General features: G+C 32.9%; 1 pseudogene; it reads right to left on the bottom strand.

The window, feature by feature from the left end:
* LOC149558643 (uncharacterized) overlaps positions 1 to 4,448 on the bottom strand; it is a 92,819-nt pseudogene extending 88,371 nt beyond the window's left edge.
* Positions 4,449 to 18,885: the final 14,437 nt, after the last annotated feature.

The following is an 18,885-nucleotide window of genomic DNA, read 5'->3' on the forward strand; positions in this document are numbered from 1 at the left end:
TAGTGGACTTCATAAAGTTTTATGGTTGAGATATTTTGAGGGTGATGAGAGCAAATTCGACTTGGACTTGATTAGGAAGGTTCTAAGCTTGTTTAGGCTTGTGCAAATGATTAGAGGATGGATTAGGATGGTTTAGGATTAGCTTAGGGATAGGCAAGTGGATGGCATTTAATGAGGGTGGGTGAAGGAGGAGATATTTGTTAACTTTGGCTTGGGTTAGTAAGTCTTAACCCATGTTTAGGGAATGTGACAAGGTTAAGAGGGGATTAGGATTAGGTTTAAAGACATCTTCTAGAAGAGTCTAGACTTTGGATGAGGATAAAGACTTTCTAGAATAGTCTAGAATTTTCTAAGATGAGGATGAAGACTTTTAGAAGAGTCTAGAACTTCTTAGGATGAGGATAAATTAGATTTTTAGGAAATAAATAAAGTTTTATTTATTTCAAGGGTTTGGGTTGAGGAGATATTTATTAAAACTTTTTTAATAAACATGAGGATTAATATTTAATTTTAATTAAATATTTTGAGTTGGGGTTAGGGGTAGGAAATGATGGGATTAGCCTTTAATCAAAATTAAAGAAGGATTAGAAGATTTTGGAAGAGGTTATTGGTCTTAAGAAAATTGGCCAAGTTTTGAGAAAAAAATAAATTTTTTATTTATTTTAGGATTTTTGGTCAATTTATTAATTAAATAATTAATAAATAAGGAAATAATGTTTAAATAAGATTTAAACATTTTTGGGAGGGATTCCTTAATTAAATATTTTTAATTAAGATAAAGGGATTTAATGGCATAAAAATTAATTAATTAATTAAATAATTAATTAATTAATAAATGATGATGCCATCAGGACTTTTTTAGAAAATAAAAATAATTTATTTTCGAAAGGTTTTTTAGGTGTATACATTTTGCCCCTCTTTGATGTGATGCCGCAAGTGGCATGGCATCAAAGATAAGAAAATAAGATGCCCAAGGCTAGAGCAGTAGAGGAGAGAATGGACTGTGAGATGCCCCCTCAAGAAGGCAGCGGGGAGAGAAAGCGAGGCTCGATGGCTTCTTGAAAAGTACAAGAATCTCGGATGAGCAAGGAAACTCAGATTGGCAAAGAGAAGGGGCTGAATTAGCTCAAACTCTCACTATGGGAGAATGATAAAGGAGAATCAGATGCACAAGAGGAAGCAAGCTTAAGACTTTAGGGAAGGTGGAGGAGAAGGAGCAGAGCGCTATAAAAAGGAATCTAGGATAGGGAGATGGATGAGGGGATTAAAAAAGCTAATGCAACAGGATTTCAAAGAGTCAGATTGGTGGAAGATGAGTTTCAGAGATCCCTAGGACTAGGATTGTGGATCTCGAAAGATGAGGCTTGGTGGATTGATTTGGATTGGTGGATCCCTAAGACTAGGATTGTGGATCCCTAAAGCTAAGAGTGATGAGTGATTCAAAGAGATACTTATGCATAAGCTGGGGTAGGAGAGATGGATGCTGGATATGGATGGGGGATAATGGAGATGAAGGAAAACCATTGAAGCTTTTTGAGCAGGGGGGGGGTACTTCAAAGAGAAGCACCACCATGTAGTTGAGCACTAGATTTGCTATAGGACTATTGGTTAATTGCCAAGGTTACCAAGAACATCAAGGCCTTTTCACCAACTATCCAGAGGACTGACAAACTGACTCAAAACAAACACACAAGGATTGCCCCAACATCACACATGAATCCTAGAGGAAGCAGCGTGGAAACGACACTGGAGAACCCACAAGCAGAAAAGAAAAACAAACGAAAGACCTGATCAAGACCTTACGCTCTGATTGCCCCATTCGTAGAATACCATGATATGGAAGATCATGGCAACCTCGAGGAGGGAACAAGGAGATTGCTTGGAAAAGATATTTCAAGACCCAACAGGGAAGAGTCCAAATCAAAAGAAAGTGAAAATCCAAAAGAGAATCGTTTGCCAACGAGATGGGTAGGACGAGGTACTAACAGACCAAGATCAGACATGAGGAAAGCTATATCTTGCAAGGACCTATCGGAGAGCACCTAAGTTGCTGGATTTGGATGAGTGATGCGTCTGGCAAGGTGAACTAAGAAAGATAACACTTGGGTGACAGGAAATCTAGCTAAAGGATGCATTGGAATAGCTAACCAAGATGTGCGATGGGTGTAAGATGCTGATCAAGGACGAACTGACATGAACATTGGATAGATACAATGGTACTAAGCTAAAGAGGATGTACAAGCTGATGGACCAAGATATGTTACAAATGTACAAGTTTTTTCACATGTATATGTTTGTGAAGGATGGGATGTCTATAATTGTTGATAGGTGGATAGGTAGATGGTTTGCGAAAAGCTTAAGGAAAATGGAATTCTTTGGGTGCATGTGATAGGATACAAGCTAGGATACAAGATTATCTACAATTTGGAGTATGGTACAAGATTTGGACAAGATTTGGATATACAAGGTATGGTACGAGATTTACAAGGTATAATACAAGCTTTGGTACAAGATTTTACAAGCTGTACAGGAGGTATTTACAAGCTTCATCAGATTTTGGATATTTGGTTGGAACATCAAGAGAACAAGCAAGTGTGTCTAATGGGATGGTGGGTGAATGGATGAGGGATAGGATAGTGATAGATAATGGATTAGTCTTTAGTACACAAGGTGCCTGAATTACCAGGTTTTCACCAAGGTACCTATCCAAGGCGCTTGAATTGCCAAGTTTTCACCATTGGACGCTTATTTCTCTTTACTATTTTATTTATTTATTGAAAGTTCTCACCTATTGGTCCCAATCATAGAAAATGATGGTATATGCCATATCCAACATTTTTTTTCTAGGCTTCCAGGTTGTGTTGGAATGTTTATTTCTCCCATCCAATACATTTTTGACTTCACAATCTCTCTAATTTTATTATTATCACACACTTTTGCATCAACCATTATGTCAAACAGTAGGTGGCCATCCTCTGTTCCAAGTTCTTTTTGCATTTATAGAAAACTTAAACTAAGGGGTATGTGACATTGTCATCTTAGTTTTGGGATCTATATCCTCACTTGAGAGGAGTTCACTCACATATTCACACATCAAGAACCAGTTCGAATAGGGTCCCATGAATGCACATTTCAAATGTAATGGTTGTCATCCCCAAGCTAGAACATTACCAATGCCTACGTACCTATAAATTTTGTGATGATGACATTTTTCCTTAATCTTTCTACCTTTAAGGTGAGGAACTCACACAAAATTTGCACAACTAGATTCGCATGTTGGTACATTTTTCACTTAATGGTATTCACATTGATGCAGTTTAAGCAGTGCCCTGCATTGAGAATGTAATCACAATGTTTCTATTAATCACACATGGCATGGTACACTTTTGAACTTCTATACCTTCTAATGCAATTGCTACTGTGTATATTGTCACTACTTCAATAATCGTCTTACAAATTCGTTTGGCTACAAGCATAGGAATGGAGAATAGGAATGCAATATTGGGAATAGGAATGGCTATTCCAATAACAACTATTTTTTAGAATGGGTATAAGCTCATTTTAGAGGTAAAATGGGAATATATATTCCTATTCCCTATTACATTTGATGAATCAAATAGAGAATAGAAAACGCATTCCAAATTTTCTATTCTTATTCCAGCAACCAAACGGACCCTTAGCTGGATGATTTGATTGAAGATAACTAATTGAATGTTGAACAATACTCCAGACTTCAGAGTTTTTGAAAAACCAATTGAATGTTTAACAATACACTTGAATTCATAATTTTGAAATAAAATAGTACCATGATCGTCTCTGATTTTTAATGTGAATACATTTTCTACGTTGTTTTACAATGCTATTTTTCCACTATTTCATTGTTCTTGTACTTACATTAGCTAAATATTGCTACAAATGTAAGCGTTAAGTTTAACCTTAAAATAAAAATGAATTATCCGAACTAGACAAATACGAAAAGTAACAAAGGTAGTGATTTCAAACCTCGAGATCCACTGGACATTTCATTGCCAAATGCAACACTGTATTGTGAGAATTGTCACAATCCCTGCTAACCAAATTTTTTTTAAAATCATTTGTGTCTTTCAGAAGATTCTTTACTACTTCAAGTTGATTATACTAGACAGTAAAGTGCAAAACAGATTTATGGTCCGAACTGCGAATTTCAATAGAGTCTGGTCTTTTGGAAATAAATTCTATGATTATGTCCCAACGACCATGCATAGTTGCTACATGAATTGCACACCTTCCAGACTTATCCTACTGTTTCACTAAGTCATCATGCTAGGTGCCATGATCTAGTATTTGCCCTACAATCTCAACAGATACTCCCTGAATGACTGCATATAGAAGGGAGGTCTAGCACTGGCTAGCGGGCAACATATTTGCACCTGGTCAAGCCGCCCAAACTGAATGCTATGCCATATCATATGTAACATCCATCATATCGTACCTATGCAATTTTTTGCAGCATTGGTAAAGGTCAGTACCATCCTAACATTATTTTTGATATAACTTAACAATCTGAATTTAGCTTCAAACAAGAGACAACATTGCGTCAAAGATGTTGCTAATAGTTAAGAAAGAAGGAAATTAGAGAGTAAAATGTATGAAGAGAGTTAAAAAAATATATTCCTTATAAAAGAAGTAAAATGGATATATATATATATGAAGACAAATTGAAAAGAGAGATAATAATCTTAGAGATTTATAGATAAAAATAAAGGATATGAAGGATATGAAGAGATGTAAAAGAGAAAAAATGACATGTTATTATAGGGACACTAAATAAAGATAGTGAGAAGAGAATTTAAAAATAAAATAAAATTAAAGATTATGTTATTTTAAGAAATATTTAAAAACAATTATAAAATTGAGTTAAATCAATGAAGTATTTGTTTCTACTTTTTATAATATAAATTCAAATATTAAATTTTAAAAAATAAAATTTTGACTACTTGATCCAAACCAACAAAAGAGTTAGTAAGTTTGAAGAATAATATTAGTTTTACAAATTTTTAAATGCAAAAAAGAATTAAAACAAGATTGGAAAAAATTAGCTAGTTAAACATAGTGTGAAAATAGCTAACATTTTATGATTAACAAAAGTAAGGAACAATGTAAAACTAATAAATATATTTAAAATAGAAAATATAAAACTTTAAAAACTAAATTTAAATTATTTTTGTAACAAAATTTATAATTATTTTTAGTATAAATTTATCAAATAATTATTTTCTTAAAAACATATTTTTGTTATTTATTAATTTAATTATAATTTAGAATAAAAATTAATTTTAAAATTTGAATAAAATAATTTTAAATTATTGTGAAGAAAAAATTAAATAAATGTATTTTAAAGCAATATGATAATTAGTTTTTAAGTAAGATTTTTAATAAACTTAAACTCACAAGATAGATTGATATATTTACAATCTTTAGTACAAAAAAAAAATTTAGTTATTATTGTTGATTAGACATGCATTTATGTCTTAGGTAGTGAGGTGGAAGATAAAATAATTACATTTTGGAAACTCTAATCAATTTATCACAATTGTGAAAAAGATAAAGCTATCATTAATGCATGACATCATATATGTGAATTTTTGTCTAGGAAAATTGATTTTTCTCCCTACCAAAAATAGTATGGACCAATAGAATGAGCACAAAATGTCATTTATAAAATAATGAAAAATGAAAAATAGATATACACATTGTAAGGTGCATATAAGCTTTTAAATTATTTGATTTGATTAGTCAAATTAATGTCATATCAGCACTAACATGAATGCATAAGTATTCTTGTCCATAGTAGGAACTAATAATATTTATATTAAGATGACAATCATATTGATATAATTTATACATTAATAATATCATTTCGGTATTATTGAAATATATAAATTAGATATCGACTAACTTATTTGTTAATCCGTGATACTACTAGCTTATTATTATTTTGTATTAATATTATTAATTTATATGATTACTTTTCTCTTTATTATTTTTATTGCAATTATATAGATTATTTTAAATTATTAAAAAAATGTATTATACAAATAATAAATTAATATATAGCAACTATATTATTTATTTCATTTAATATTCTAATATTATTAATTTATTAATTTTATATTAGAATTTTTTTAAAATGATAATATATATTTTAATCATATTAATATAAGTATTCTATTTCTATTTTTTAAAAATAATAATTTTTTATTTTTAAATTTTTTTATCTTGAATTTTTATGATGATGTTTATATTTGAAATTTTAATAGTCCATTGTATTTCATGATAAGAAACAATATTAAAAATAAAATATTTTTTTCAAATAAAATAATAATATCATTTATAATGAAAAATTCTAATGTAAAAATTATTATCTTCTTTATGTTTCTCGTTTCCTCTTAATAATTTTTTACCCCTTTATAGTGTTATAATCTGTACCTGATTTGTATCTATAAGGGATATAGATTATCATTTGATTTAATTTTTATTATGAGATATACAAATTATTTAAATATTTAGCATAAACACATTTTATAATGTTCCAACTCTATTTATCCAAGACTAGCTAAATATGAGGCTTACAATTCCCTATTCATATTGTGTTGTAATAAAAAAAATTTAAAAAAATTTAAAAAAATAAAAATGTAAGTTTGTTCTATATTAACATGCATTTATAATTATATCAAAATATATTATCAAATTATCTTTATTAGTTCCTGCCATTCTCAAATTATCAAATTATCTTTATTGAATGTTATTTTGTTTTTTCCCTCAACCAATCAAATCATAGAATTTTTACCTATGTTTCTACATTTTTAATTTTTTTAATTTTCTTTTATATAATATTTTTTTAAAGAAATTTTTTATTTATCTTCCTATTGGCTAGTACAATGAACAGTCATGGTGGAATAGTTCTAATATTTACTTGATATCAAAATGAAATATTTTTCATCAACATTAACTTTTTAAAAAGTTTTTCAAAAAAATTGGGTGGTTGTAATTAATGCAATTTCTACAAACATCTAATCTTTGTCCAAAAAAATCTGTCCACGTGTTTGTTTTTCTTCCAATGTGGAAACATCTATTTTAATGCAATTTTTACAAACATCTAATCTTTGTCAAAAAAAAATCTGTCCACATGTTTTTTTTTTTCCTTCCAACACATTCTAGAAACATCTATTTTTGCCCAAAAAATCTATCCACATGTTATCTTCCCTTCCAAAACAATTTAGAGAACATTCATAATCATGTTTTTAGGCCATGAAAATATTGTTAGAATTTACATGTTACATATATGTTGACTGAATAATCAGACACCATGGAACTTGTGTGCAATGCATTCATTTCTTTCTTAAGCATCGAGATGTAGATATGTTTTTTTTCAATTTTTAGCTTTATTTTTTGTATTATAAAATTTAGATTACTTAGCTTTTAATTTAAGTTTCTCTTTTTTCCTCATATCATATTTTTCTGAATTGAAATAATTTTGAACTACAAGCTAGATTGATTATTTACAATCTTGTTGCCCTTCCTATGAATGTGTGGCTAAAGACATGAATGATCAGCAATTGGTCTCTATCATGGAAAACATCAAGAAAAATCCCACGGAGACACCCTTTTTAGAAGCAACATAGACTCCAATTGGAGCCTTCAGAGAATGGAAGTTGTTCCTGCCTTCCATTAAATTCATATTCTGGAATGAATTCTATGAGAGATTCTCCTTCTATGGCCTCAAGGCAATTCTGGCCTTGTTTCTCACAGATCGTCTAGGCCTCTCTGAGCTAAAGGTGATAAAAATGCATGGCAAGCTATGGCACTCCAATTCTTAGAGCCACTATTAGCAATGTTTACCTGGTAAAAGAAAATATATTATTTAAGAGATTTAAAGGTTTTATCAATTATGGTTATAATGGCTTGCAAAAAAAATGCTATTATTGATCATGCTACCCATCTACTTCTATGTAAATTTTTGACTCTACAAATGCAATTAGTTGATAATATTTGAGCAATATGGGGAAAAACTTATGTGATCACACTTTTTGGACAAACCCAAAATCTTTGTAGTGTAAGGATGATTATCTTTTTGTAAGTTTAATTGCAATTTAATTTGTTTAATAAGTGAAAATGAATTTTCTTGGAAGGGATGTCAAATCGCTGGAAATGCAAGACTAGTCATCATTCATGGGGATCACAACCAGCGCCTAGTCCTAACTCTAAGATTGGAAAATTACTAGGATTTAGTGTTCTTTAAACATTACAACTTGTGTATAACAATAACTACCCATAACTATAAGAGGATCAAGGAGTTACAGCCTATAGGTAGCAACACCTAGGATCAACTGTTATAAGTCATAGGGCGTTCCCAAGATTTGGGTGTCATTCTTACGAGATTCAATCTACAACTAACAATATCTAATGTTGTTATTGACACATCACATCTTGCATGTGCAGTAAAAGTAGAGCTTACCAAGAGTTGGTGTCATTCTCGGGAGTTTCTGTCTATAGGTAGCCCTATGACCGAAACTTGCCATTTTTGTAGTAATCTTCCATTTATCTACCAATAGACCAAATACCCCAAACACTTAAATTTCAATTTTAATATAAATTTGAATATAGATTAGCTGAAGGTAATGGAAATATCCTTTTAATGGTAGTAAATGATAAGCCCTTCTTCCTTATTGATATTTCTATTGTTATGGATGACTAAACTTGCTAAGCCTATTGATCTACTACTAAATTGAAAAAAAATCATCTTATAGCTTGAAGCCTTTTTCAACTTTCAAATTTCTTTTTTTTTTTCCATTTCTTATTTATGACAATGTCAAAGAAATTATATAGTTTAACCATTTAGAGTAAGGATAAAAGTAAAATGTATTTAATATTTTTCAAAAAATCTTGTGTATTGGCCTTTGAACCAAATTTAATAATATCAATGTTTTCGAGTATCCTCAGTGGTGCATTTACTACTTATTTAAAGCAACTCTTTTTTCAATCAGTCTACGAGGAGAAAAGATAAGTATACTACCAAAACCAAGGTAAAACAATGGCAAGTGAGGCATGAAATAAATATGGAGAATAGGCCTCTTGATAATGAGATTCACTCACATTATACATTTTAACACATAATAACTTTCTGAAAAAGTTTATTTTAACATGTGTTAAGGATACTTCTATTGTAATGCAATTTGAAGGATTTGCCTATTCTTATTTTTTCTTAACATTTCAATTATATTCATTATTAAAAATATATTTATAAATTCTATGAGCTCACAACTTCTAAAATAAGACATATAGTTCATACACATTTTTCTTGACTATTTTCTAATGTTATGTTTTGATACACATTATTCTAATTTCATTTACAATTAATAATGGTCATTTCCAAGTGACAACATTTGTCCTCCTTATGAGGACAACAAATCATAAATTCATATTCAAATCATAAATTAATATTACTTCTTCCAACTGGATACAAAGTAAAACTACATTACTATTGGTATGAACTAGATGCAATGCTTCCTTGTTATATTATTATAACATAATCAAATCATTATATTTACCCATAGATTGTAAAAATAGATATCTTTGATTTAAGATTTTAAATATCAATAAAAATTAATATTGTAACTGATATCATAATATAATTTTATTTAATATAATATAATTTTAATCTTCATAATTAAAAAATATAATATATATTAATGATAATTTAGTAATCTTCCCAATCATATATTTCTATTAATAATTTTAGAAGTCTAAACATTACTCATCATTGTCTTTTTTATTAATTATCAATTACAATTATTATCTCAATTCACCAAACCATTAAGGTAAGTAATATTATTCTCATTGTTAATTGAAACATTCACTGATGCTACAAAAGAATGCAGAGGTACGCTATGATGGATGTAATGTACTATACGATATAGCGTTCGGTTTGGGCAGCTTGACCGAGTGCAAATATGTTGCCCGATAGCTAGTGCCAAATATCATAGTCGACCTGTACAAAATTTTTACACAAATTTGTGTGGATGTCATTCAAACAAGACAAGGTGCCATTTTTGTGGAAAAAAAAAATGTGAAAAATAAAGAAGGATAAGATGTAATTTTTTAAGCTATCTAGAATGATAAATATATACTAAACATGAATATGTTAATTTAGTTTTAATAAAAATAGTATCAATTTATCTAAAATGGACCATTTTGATTCATGAGGATGGATCAAACTAAGTTTTGATGGATCTTCTATTACTAAATCTAGTTGGGCAAGTCGAGATGCCCTCTTAAGAGATTCTAGAGGCACAGTGTTGATTGTTTATGTTGTCAATGTGGGAGTCCAAATGGCTTACACGGAAAAGATCTTAGCCCTTTTTCATAGGGTGACATTAGCATATGAAATGGGTTACAAAACAATTATTGTCAAAGGGGATGCACTTAGAGTTATGGATATTTTGAACCGAAAAGCAGGTGTGGGTGGCAAAGATGTGATACTATCAATAGAACAATAAGTCTGCTTAACATGACAAATGATGTGATTTGTTAACACATTTTTTGTAAGGGAAATAATGTTGTTGTTGGTGTAAATACCTATTTACTATTTACACTTACTTAAGTTTACTTAGGTTAATGCATTATTTTATTATTTTATTTTGTGAGACACTTTAGGAGTTTGTGCACCTTTTTGAGTTGTCATGTTGAGAACACAAAAGTATGTAACTATATTTCAGCACATGGTGTCTACAATAGTGGAGTTTGCATCATTCATTGATTTTTCATGTAGAAAACATAGTTATTCGCACTCCCTTATTAGCACATGTTGTTTACAACACTAATTTGCGTGTTTCACCCTTGTAGGTTTATCCTCTCATTATCACACTTACCTCCATGCTTAATGGAGGATAACCCATATTTGGTGGACATGTGCCTAGTTGTATGACTTATCATGATGTTGATTCCAAGGCATTCTAGATGCATCTTAGAGGCCTTTATATATAGGCACTCCTAGTGTACTCTCAAATGCATATGGAATGAATATATTGTCATTCTAATCATCCTCCTTTTAGGTCTACAGTTGCGCTTGTGTTTGAGTTCTTAGTTCTTGGGTGAATTTTTTCCTAAGGAAAATTCTTACATGGTATCAGAGCTTGGAGATTTTCTCATCACATAGTCATTTGAGACCATTGTTGCTTCAATACCTCAGCCTAAATCTAGAGTACTCCAGAAATTGGGAGCATCTAGAGCCAAATCTGACCTCACCATTGTGTCTAGAACACTAATTCGGTGTGAATCGACTATAAATTCAACTACCTTAGCCCAAAGTCAACTATGAGGCAAATTTTTTTTGCAAATCGGCACCTAAAGGCCTCGATTTGCAACACAGGTATGATCTTTAGATTTGCAATTTTTAAATTCAAATCTAGTATTTTTGTTCAATCTTTGCAATTATTTTGAGTTTCCATTTTCGAAATAAAAAAATTGCCCTCTGGGTAGGTAGTAGAGAATTTCTTTTCGCAGAACCGTGCTATTAGATCTTAGCCTTGTGTAGAGAATATTCTATACTGCAAAGAATATTCCTATAGAATATTCTATTTAATATTACGTGAGCATTAGTCAAGAACGACAGTCAAATTTAGCATAGCTAGTGACTAGAGCAGCCACTACATTCACTAGTGGCAACTTACAATTCCACGGGTGTTACACTTTATTTTACTCCCCGCGGGCTCTACGTTTTAAATTGGGCTTCGACACCCTCAACAATCCATGTGGGATTTTATTTAAAACCATCAGTGCCCATTTTTGTCCACTAGAAAGTGATCTCCTACCTGCTGTCACAAATTTTTGGTGTTGTTTTTTGAGAATTTGGCAACGAAATTTAAAACTTGACATACAACACAGTTTTTCAGTGTCGCGTTACCAATACATGGCTTCCACTGCATTGAAGACTAATTCAGTGAATATTCCCTCCCGACAACTTTCCAATAGTTATGTCTGCCATGCAGATTGTTCATTAGTCACCATGTGGAGATGACTTCTTTTTCCATGAAGTGCACACTCAATAGCCTGCTCACAGGCCTATCCACCATGTAGACTAATCAGGAGCCGCCATGCGATTTCCTTGCATGAGATACACCATGTGGAACAGAGCCCATGTCAGCACACTGACTATGTTTGCCATGTTAGCCACTCTACCAACTCAGGTTTGACGTCAACTAGCCAGTTAGTAGGTGACTTAGTGTACACATCAGCAGCATCTAACATGCATCAGCCTCCAACTATACCTGGGATGTCATCCATATGACTGCCACTGTATAACCAAGTCAACGTATAGATTTTGACATGTCACCTACCACACATAATCTGACTCAAAAATTTCACACTAACACATGTCAAAATTTTGTACTATTTGCATGCCTAGTCAGCTACCATGTCACCTTGGGCTGCTAATTTTTTGTTGATGTCAACATTTCATAGGAAAAACATTGACGGTAGTCTAATCGTCATCCCAAGAAATTTTGAACTAGTGCAACAGCCTTTTGACTATCAAATTTAAGCACACAATTTTTCTACCAAACCCCTCTCCATATTGCTTTTTGATTTGGCAACCTGACTTTGCGAGCCCATAACTTGGTCATCCAGGCTCCAATTGAGGTGTAACTTTTTTTGAATTTGGCTATAATTTCCTAAACTTTCTAGTCGTGGTATTTTTTTCTAGTTTAGGTGTAAGGATTTTGCAAAAATTGTGTTTTTTGGTGATTGTACTTGCATAATCCTACATTTTGCAACTTCAAACACTTCGTATGGGCACATCTATTCACTTTTTCAGTTTCTATTTTTTTTCAAAGTGTATTATTTTTTGTCTACTTTCTAGATCTACAGTCAGATTCTAGAGTTGTGTGGACAAAATTCTCACTTTCAAAACTAGGGCTTTTTCTACATTGTAAGCTTTGATTACTTTTTAGAATTGTTGTACATTTGAGTTGCAATGCTTAGTGATAGATTTGGGCCTTAAAAGGAAGTTGTAAAAGCAAAATTAGAAAGTCCACTTTATTCATTTTGAAAAGTGGCTCATTGTACATGCACTACTTATAAAGTGCTAAAAACTTCTTTTTTGGGAGGGTCTTTTAATTGAGTGAAAAGGGGAGGGGGGGGGGGGTTGTATTGTGTTTTTGTGTCTCTCTTTTTTGCTCTTTTCAATTTCTGCATCATGGGTTCATTTAAATGTCCACTTCTAACTTCACACAATTATTCTACATGGAAAGATATTGCATGGAGTAGATTAATGGAAAAAGGTTACAGTCTTTATGTTGATGGTACAATTACCAAAGCTACTGATGCTAAAGAACTCATTGAATGGAGAAAAACAAGACCAGTAGGCTTTAGGAGTTATCAAAAGTTGTGTACATAGAGATCTCTTCTTCTACATTGTTAGTTTCACAAAATCCAAACTAGCTTGGGACAAACTTGAATTATTGTATGGTAAGAAGGATGAAGAAAAGGGATTTCATATTGAGGACAATCTACTTCTCTTGGATCCAAAGAACTTTGACACAATTCAAGATTACATGAACAAAGCCAATGAGTATAGGGCACTACTTAAAGATTGTGGAAATCCTATGAAGGATGAAAAGTTGATTCATCACATCCCGAAGAGGCTACCTTTAGAGCATGCTTCCTTTGTTTTGAGTTTTAATACTCATAGGTTGACCATGGGAACTTCTTACTAGAAGCCTATATTTGATGCATTTGTAGAGATGTTGATTGTTGAACAATCTCACTTGATAGATTTAGGACTTCTCACGACATCAAAGACCAAAGCCTTGGTGACTAGTGATGAGAACCAATCAAGTCAAGGAGGGAAAAGTTATAGCAACAACAAGAAGAAGCAATGAAAGTAGAAAATACAATCTAAGACACAAAAATCCTCCTCACAACAAGGAAATTCTTCTTCCAACAAGAAGGGAACTAATGAAAAGAAGGATGAAAATTTTTGTGCATATTGCAAAAAGCCAAATCATGATGAGCATCATTGCAAGACTAAAAAAATTGATGAGTTGGAAAGCCTACTCAGGAAGAAAAAAATTCAAGTGCTAAGTACTTCCAAGGATACAACTCCAACCTCTTCAAAGGGAAAAGGGCAAGCACTTATAGAAAATTCAAGTTCTTCTTCGGAATGGATACTTGACTCAGGTGCCTCTTACCATATGGGTTCTTCAAAGGGAAATTTTTTTTTATTGAAGTAGTCAAAGGTACCACACATCTTTGTGGGAGATGATACTAAAATGGAAGTTGAAGGAAAATGACATGTGGAAATGGAATTCAAAGATTTTCTCTATGTTCCAAACCTTAGTTCCAATCTCCTCTTAGTTTACTAAATCACTCACCTTGGAGATGGTCAAAAAGTTGAGTTCCTTCCAGATTCAGTGATGGTGCGCAATCTCAAAGATGGTTCATTGGTTGTAGTGGGGAAATTCAATGATGACGAGAGGCTTTATTCCTTGTCCCACTTTGTGCCTAAGTCTCCTTCTCAAGCCTTGTGGACTCACTCTAATTCACAAACCAATTTATGTCATGAGTGGTTTGGTCATCTTGACTTCTGCTATCTTCAGCAACCTTGCTTTAAACACATGGTCAAAGGTCTACCTACCATCAACTTTTCTAAGGGTGAGCATTCATCATGTTCAATGGATATGCATCTCAAAGAGAAGTATGATAAAGGGAAATCTTCTAGAGCACCAATTGTTCTTCAGTTAGTTCACATGGTTTTAGCAGGACCCTTTACAGGGACTTGAGTCAGCCAAGGCCACTACATCTTTACTTTTGTTGATGACTTTTCACAATTCACATGGGTCTACTTCCTTCATCACAAGAATGAAGTGGTTCATAAGCTTCAAGCCTTCAAGACTCACGTTAAACACAAATCAAGGAAAGCCATCAAGGTACTACAGGTGGACAATGAGAATAGATATGTGGATAGAAGAATTAGAGACATTTGTAGACATGAGGGAATTGATCTTCAGAATCCACCAATATTATGTTTACACAAGATAGATGTTTCAAAACTAAGGATTAGGACTCTCAAATCCATGGAAAGTTGCATGATGAAAGGAAAGTATCTTGATCCAACACTCGAAGTTGAAGCCATTAGTAGTGCTACTCACATACTTAACAGGACTCCTCATAATGCCTTAGATAGGAAGACTCCTTTTAAGGCATGGTGTGACAAAAAATTAGTTGTGAGTCACTTTAGAGTCTTTGGTTGTCCAACATGGGCAAACCTATTTTCTAGTGGATGAAAGGTACCAGCACCAAGGCCTTGTACTTTCATAGGATATGAAGACAATGTGAAGACTTATAGACTTATGGATCCAGAGATACATGAGATCTTTGTGGAGAAGGATGTTCACTTTGAGGAAAGTTCACCCGACTTATCCTCTAATCATCTCCGCACTTCATACATAGTGGAAACTGATAGTGAAACCATCGATAGTGCTTCAATAGATTCAAAAATGTGGGGTTCTATCAACAGTTGCAGTGAGAGGTCACAACATCAATATAGTCCACATGCTTATATTGCCATAGTGAAAGGCCTAGCTCAGCATGGTACATGTTGTCTTCCAACTCTAGCTTCAGTAGATGACTACATGGAAAACATTACAGGTTTGTTCATGGAGTTACACACCATAGACTTGGGAGATAGTCTTGAGGATTTACATCTTCTCTTTGATGAAGATGATCCTTCTACAGTTGTTTTGAGGGCTCACTTTGACCCTCATGTCCATTCTCTATGTTATCAATCTTCACAGGTTGGCGTGATTGTGGATACTTATGTACAATAGTTGTCAGAGGCCTCTTTGTTAGTTGAGGAGATAGTTGGTTCATTAGAATAGGTTCAACAGACATCCTTGCTTGATCTACATTCATTCTTTTTAGCACAGTTGGAAGGCGAAAACATTAGCATCAACACAAGGATACTTGAGTAGGTTTTAGGGCCACCATACATCCTTAGGATTGTACCTTTGCCTTTGTTTCTTCCAAAGGGGAGGAATAGCATTCAACACTCTTGGACCAACTTCTTCATTAGAGCAGCTTTCATTGATAGACATTCTTCATTTTTTTTTGGTATTGGGGGGGGGTGGGGGGGACTACCTTGTCTCTCTTCCTCTTCTTTCTTATGGGGGGGGGACATTTTCCTCTTATGAGATTTTGTTCTTCTCATTCTTCACTTATGTATATACTTGATGTATGTCATAATGGGGGGGTCTTGATTACTCCATCCATCCATGCATCCCTATTTATCTCTCTTTTTGGGGGAGGGTTTTTCCCATGAGGTTTTCCCTCTTTCTCTACTTTATGAGAGATTGAATTTCATTATGTATATGGGTACCTAACATGGCCTAGTAGCCAGGACCCATCTTGCATTTCATCCTAATTTTCATAAGCTTAAGGGTATTCCCCTAAGTTGCACTTAAGGGGGGGTGTTGGTGTAAATACATATTTACTATTTACACTTACTTAAGTGTACTTAGGTTAATGCATTATTTTACTATTTTGCATTATTTTATTAGGTTAAGTGTACTACAGAAGAAAGAAGTAACAAAGGTAAGAACACTAAACCTACTTGTTATTTTTGTGGTAAAAAAGGACATACCTCTAATGTGTGTAGGAGCAAAAATGCCCATCATCCTGACAAACCTAAGAATGTAGGTTGTTGTCATAAGTGCAAAAAGCAAGGACATCAAGCATATGACTGTAGGACTAGGACTATTAGAACACCAAAATTTGAAGGTCACTGCTACAATTGCAAGAAGTATGGACATAGAGCTTTTGAGTGCAGATCAATGCCTATGTGGACACCTAATCAATCAACAAGGGCAAATAATCATGGACATCATTATAATTGGGACTAAAACACTAGGTATAGTTGCCATTATTGTCAGGAATATGGACATATCCCATAAAAATTGCATATGAACACATTTTAGTGGAAACTACAGTAGATGGCTCAGCCAAACTACATGTTTTAGTTGTTTGAAGATTGGTCATATCAGTAGGAATTTCCCAACAAGGTTAAAGGCACCCAGTTCAGAGTCTAACAAAGGAAAAGAGAAGGTAGATGTTGAATACATCAGAGGATAAATGAATAAGATATGGAAGAAGAAAGATGGGAGTAGCACATCAAATGAAGGGATCACTTCACCTAAAAGGTCAAGTGGTCACACTTCATACAACTAAGAAAAAGAAGACATGTGGAACTAATATACAAAGCTTTATCATACATAAGTTCCTAAACAAGCAAGTACTAAAAAGAAGAGATCAGCATGAATAAAGATGCAAAGTTAAAACTTCAAGTTTTTACCAGTGTTGTCGAACAAGAAAAGTTGTCTTTAGATGCTGAGTAAACTTCCAATACATGCCGAGTTGATTGCCAAAGTCACTAGAAGCCAAATGACAAGTTAGAACCAAGTTGGTAGTGGAAGCCAAGTGAAGAAAAATCTTAGTTGAAGCTGAGTGAGGGATACTTTAGTGGATATCGAGTGGTGGAAAGACAATGGAAGTTGAGTTATGTAGAAATGCTTAAGAAGCTAAGTGGATAGATGTAAATGCACTAAGCATTAAATGCTATGAAAATAGGGTATATGATCACTTTTTGAATCATTTTTCTTCATCGCAAACAAAGATTAAAGATGAAGAAGAGTGCGGAATTACTTCAAAGCAAAGAATCTAATGTTTGAGCAGATTTCAACAATGATTCAACATAGTTTCATCGATTTCAAGGTATTTACACTAGTGCTGAGTTACACAATTTTAAATTTCTTCTTGTTAAAAACCTAGATAGAATTAAATGGCCTTTAGTTTTAGGAAACCATAGGAGAAAGAGCTATTTGAGGTCCAACAAAGTTAAACAACTTGATTTCTAGCCAATCCCTGAAGTAGCATACAAAAATGACCCAGCTAGAGCCCTATCTATTATACCTCCTAAAGTAGTTATGGTTTAGGATGTTAGAAGATATTGCAATTGTAAAATTGGAGCCATAGGAGATATGGAGATGAGGGAAGCCTATGACAAGTTGTGTGAAAATAGAGTCTTGAAAGAAAAGTACCAAATCATTGAGAGGAAAAGTTTGACTCATGCCCTAGAATTCCCTACTATTTTAAAAACTGAATGGATCAGGATAGTGCTCAGTAGAATTCATAATGGAAGTTTGTGGTTGGAAGATGGTCTAGTGGAAATAACAAAGAAAATAACAAAGAGGATTATACATAGAGTAAGAGGGTATCCAACCCTAGATCGGCCAAAGACCCTTAGAAGTGACTCAAAGGAAGCAATTGAGAATAAAATAGGTGCCAAATGGAACAAGAGAGGAATGACTATAGATACTATCCAAGACCCTCTTGTTGACTTTGCTATTAGAGTCATTTCCCATTAATTTTATCAATCTAGCAGACTTAATAGTGTACCTTGCATTGTAGTGGATGTTGGTTACAAACTAGTGAAAAAGGATCATACTTATGATCTTGCAGAGCTGCAATTGCAACAAATCAATGAGAACTTAGCAGCAATAAGGAGAACTAAGGGAGCATAGTGCAAGTTTGGTGCAATTTTGATCTATATATTTTTCTATGTACAAAATAAATTTCCATCCTTTGGAAAACTAAACTGGAAAAACAACAAGTCAATAGTAGCTCAAGTAAATGAAAAAATTGAAAAATGGGAGCTAATTTTGAAACTCTTATGACAAGTTAAATTGAAGATTTCAAGAAGATCATGAAACAATGATTAAGGATACTAGTTTCATTGGTAGAAAAACATGTGAATGATGTATGTTTTCTTGTAGATATTGATTATACTTACAT

Source organism: Cupressus sempervirens, chromosome 5 (assembly GCF_028749045.1).
Source record: "Cupressus sempervirens isolate cs-2001-9-10 chromosome 5, ASM2874904v1, whole genome shotgun sequence".
Lineage (NCBI taxonomy): Eukaryota > Viridiplantae > Streptophyta > Pinopsida > Cupressales > Cupressaceae > Cupressus > Cupressus sempervirens.